This window comes from Oreochromis niloticus, linkage group LG11 (genome assembly GCF_001858045.2).
Source record: "Oreochromis niloticus isolate F11D_XX linkage group LG11, O_niloticus_UMD_NMBU, whole genome shotgun sequence".
Classification (NCBI taxonomy): domain Eukaryota; kingdom Metazoa; phylum Chordata; class Actinopteri; order Cichliformes; family Cichlidae; genus Oreochromis; species Oreochromis niloticus.
This window is the reverse complement of record NC_031976.2, coordinates 3,157,094-3,161,574: the sequence shown is the minus strand read 5'-3', so window position 1 is coordinate 3,161,574 and position 4,481 is coordinate 3,157,094. Positions and strand designations below refer to the sequence as shown.

The 4,481-nt window shown below is 38.0% G+C and overlaps 1 long non-coding RNA gene across 1 annotated transcript; it reads left to right on the top strand.

Moving 5' to 3' along the window:
- The first annotated feature begins 1,468 nt into the window (after positions 1–1,468).
- LOC112848267 (uncharacterized) lies at positions 1,469–2,942 on the top strand. Its single transcript, XR_003222296.1, has 3 exons — positions 1,469–1,654; positions 2,121–2,178; positions 2,472–2,942. It is a non-coding gene; the product is annotated as an uncharacterized LOC112848267 (long non-coding RNA).
- The last annotated feature ends 1,539 nt before the right edge of the window (positions 2,943–4,481 follow it).

Sequence of the window (4,481 nt, the reverse complement as noted above, 5' to 3'; positions counted from 1 at the left end):
TCCACTGTCAGAGGCCATAAGAAGATCATTTGTAACCTTCACTAAAGCTGTTTCTGTGCTGTGATGAGCTCTGAAACCTGACTGAAACTCTTCAAATAAGCCATTCCTCTGCAGATGATCTGTTAGCTGTTTGACAACTACTCTTTCAAGGATGTTTGATATGAAAGGAAGGTTGGAGATTGGCCTATAATTAGCTAAGACAGCTGGGTCTAGAGATGCTTTTTAAGTAAAGGTTTAACTACAGCCACCTTGAAGGCCTGTGGTACATAGCCGATTATTAGAGATAGGTTGATCATATTTAAGATTGAAGCATTAATTAATGGCAGGACTTCTTTGAGCAGTTTTGTAGGAATGGGGTCTAAAAGACACGTTGATGGTTTGGAGGAATTAATTATTGAAGTTAACTCAGAAAGATCAATTGGAGAAAAAGAGTCTAACTTAACATCGATGGTACTCAAAGTAGCTGTAGACAATATTACATCTGTGGGATGATTATTGGTAATTTTTTCTCTAATGATAAAAATTTTATTTGTCAAGAAGTTCATGAAGTCATTACTAGTTAACGTTAAAGGGATGGTTGGCTCAGTAGAGCTCTGACTTTTTGTCAGCCTGGCTACAGTGCTGAAGAGAAACCTGGGGTTGTTCTTATTTTCTTCAATCAGTGACGAATAGTAAGATGTTCTGGCTTTGCGGAGGGCTTTCTTATAAAGCAGCAAACTATTTCTCCAGGCTAAATGATGATCCTCTAAATTTGTGACACGCCATTTCCTCTCCAGCTTACGAGTTATCTGCTTTAGGCTACGTGTTTGAGAATTATACCACATGTCCATGTTATAAATTACAGTTTGTTAAATCACACTCTTAATTTTTTAATTAAAATTGTTCACGACATATGAGTGGGCAGACAATGGAGGTCGACAGACCTGGTGATAATTGTTTCTATAGAAAGTTAGGACATGGCAGTGTCAATCGCTTGCTTTTCTTCTGAGTAGTATTTTATTTAGTTGTAATTCAATCAATAATTTGCTTCTTGAAATTAAGTAATGTATTTCTTGTTTTACTTTATAAATTTCAGATCCTGGCCTTTACCTGCTCCCTCCTATACTGATGTGGTGTATGTGGTACTGCTGAGCTTGTATGTGGTATGTGAACTGTTATACTTTTAAAAACAAAACTGTTTTATAAGTTAAGTTTTCTTTAGTGACCCATCCCACACCCCTGTTATTTCTTCTCCAGATCTGAACCAGTGTAAAGGTTGCAGTTCAGGGGCCTGAGGTATGAAATTCTTTTCAGATCAGCTGTGATCAATATTTTTTGGAATTTGATAAATAAAAAAGCTGTAATGGCTCCATTAGCATTTTGTATAAATGTTTGTGTGATATTATAGCTTTAATGAGGTCTTTCTACATTAGTTTTAGTTATATAGTATGTATACGTGTACATATAGTATGTATATTTAAAGTACAGTATGTTGTGTTTGTTGACATGTTTTCAGGTGGAAGCAGAATTTGTGAGGATTACTACTGCTCCACTTGTTCCAAGGCTTTTTGCACAACTTGACCAATACACCAATGACCAGCTCATAAAAGTCTTCAAGAAAAAAGGAGGCGCTGCAGGGAAGAAAATTAGACAAATTTTGGCCCCACCCACACAGGTGCATTATTCTGTTGGTAGCAAAATATTATGGTTAATAAGATCACTTTCACATTTAAACAGCTAGTGTATGGTAGCTGCACAGTGTTCATTGTACTTACATTTATATTAAGCAAGACAAAGTTTGGTACTCAAAACTTGAAAATTAAAATTACCTAAACATAAGTCAATTTTGATCCCTCAATTTCGGGTTAAACCATAAGTGAATGTTTTTATGTTAAAGATCAGTTTTTGAATGCAAAAAAAGATGATGTATTAGTTTGTCTTTACCTCCGTTATGGACATATATAATGTGGTGGAAACCCTGCCCTACAGGTTAACTATTCATGTCCATGTGATGATTAGTTAGTCTTGTGTACATGTCCATCTGTGCAGTGGATATGTCATTCATTTTGCGTATAATGTGAGTTTGTGTCATCCTAAAGTATTTCTGTTTTCTCTTCCTGTATCTCTGCCACTCTCTACAGAAGGAAACTACCTCTTTACATGAATGAAGACCCAAGCATCCTCTTCAAAGAATACCTGGTTGGTAATTTTAGTTTAGTTTTTTATCTGTATTAACAACAACATTACAACATATGACAACATTAGTTATTCAAGGTTTGGTTTGTTATAATTTGCATGGAACCTGTTTAAATGTTTTGGGGAATCTTCTTGTATACCCAAATTATTTAATATATTGTTGAATCTGTAGTAAAATAGTGGCGTACTGAAGTGCATGTTCCTAATATTGTGTTTACTTCATTAAAGGGTAGCTTTGGCTTTTTTTTTTTTTTTTTTTAAACTGGATGCCATTTTTCTATGTTTTTGTGTCTAAGCTACAGCTATAGCTGTTCAAAGGGAGCTGGAACAAATTACCCTTGCTATCTTCACCATCGAAAGAGCTGATGCCAGCACTCCTCCAGCCGATGTGGGTATAACTGTCGAGGGTGTTCTGCATGACCTGGAAGACATGGCCTCTGCATGTGCACTCTTAATGGGTGGGATATATGCACTGAATCTCAGTTAACCTCGAAACTGAAAACTTTCTTTGAAATACTTCAGAACCTCTTCCTTCATCTGGATGTCAGCAGACTCTTGACCAAGGTACAGATGCTCAAGAATAAACTGAACGAATAAGCCAATCCTTAATTTGGATGATGAATGTTCTGTCAGATGGACAGAAGTTTTTCGGAGGCTGAATGGGAATAAAATGGTAATTTGTTGAAAATGACAGATAAAGGGAAAACCTACATTTGAGAGAAATTTAGAAAATTTAGAAAAGTTTGTAAACTACTACAATTAGAGAGATTTTAGGCCTTCAGGATGGTGATGAGTCTGCATACCGGCAGGAAGTTGAGCGGCTGGTACTCTGGTGCAGTCAGCACAATCTGGAGCTGAACACTCTTAAAACTGTAGAGATGACAGTGGACTTCAGGAGACATCCCCCAACTCTGCCCCCCCTCATCATGTCAGACAGCCCTGTGTCGACTGTGAAGATCTTCAAGTTCCTGGGTACCACCATCTCCCAGGACCTGAAGTGGGAGACCAACATCAACTCCATCCTCAAAAAGACCCAGCAGAGGATGTACTTCCTGAGACAACTGGGGAAGTACAGTCTTCCACAGGAGCTGCTGATCCAGTTCTACACTGCAGTCATTGAGTCTGTCCTGTGCTCCTCCATCACAGTCTGGTATGGTGCAGCCACTAAACAGGACAGGAGCAGACTGCAGCGGACTGTACGGGCAGCAGAAAGGATCATCGGCGCCCCCTGCCCTCCATCCAGGATCTGTACCTCTCAAGAACCAGGAAACGGGCAGGGAAAATCATCACAGACCCCTCACACCCTGGACACAGACTTTTTGATCTGCTGCCCTCTGGCAGACGGTACAGAAGCCTGCAGACCAGGACCACCCGACACAGGAACAGTTTCTTTCCCCTCGCCATCTCCCTTCTAAACAGTTGAACTGTCACACTGCCCCCCACTGCCAGACTGCAACTGCACCTTATGTACATTTTGTAGTATTCATTCCACCTCATTTCATTTCTGTTTTTTATGTACATAAGTTTAGTTATTTATAGTTGGTTTACACAGCTTTGTGTATGTATGTGTATGCATGTGTAATGTATATATAGACGTGTGTGTGTGTGTGTGTGTGTGTTTTACATTGCTGTGCTTGATAGCCACCATCTACCGGAACCAAATTCCTTGTATTTGTCTGCACATATACTTGGCCAATAAACACGATTCTGATTCTGATTCTGATTTACTCTTGTGGGGGGGCTAGTAAGAGACAATCAAAAGTATTGAGATTTAAAGGATTTAATTGAGAGATGATACTGCACCAGAAATGTTGAAGGGTGGTATGTATATTAACGTTCAAGGCATATTATTATGAGGTGGAAGTATGTTCATATTCTGTTTGTGCTATATTGTGTGCATTGTAAAGGTAATTGCAATACATACTAAGAATAAGGGTAAGTTAGGAATGCAGGATGAATGTATATTTTGCGGACTTTTAAAGACAAACAATTGTTTTCATGTTAAAATGTTTGCAACTCGAGTTTTTTGCCCAAACACTGGTAAAAGAAATGTTGACACTGGCAAGTGTTAAATGGTTACTGCTGTGCTGTTGCAAAAAAAATTAAAGCTGACAAGCTGTTTTATTGTTAGACCATAATGCTGGCATGCTTTATTAAAGTTTTATTTGGGATGGTGATATAATTTTCTTTGATTGCTAATATCAGTGGACTATTTATTATTATTATTGTTATTGTTAGTATTATTAGTATTATTACAACATTATTTTTTTTTAACTGTGGCTGTTGAGGTGGACACTTCACTTTGC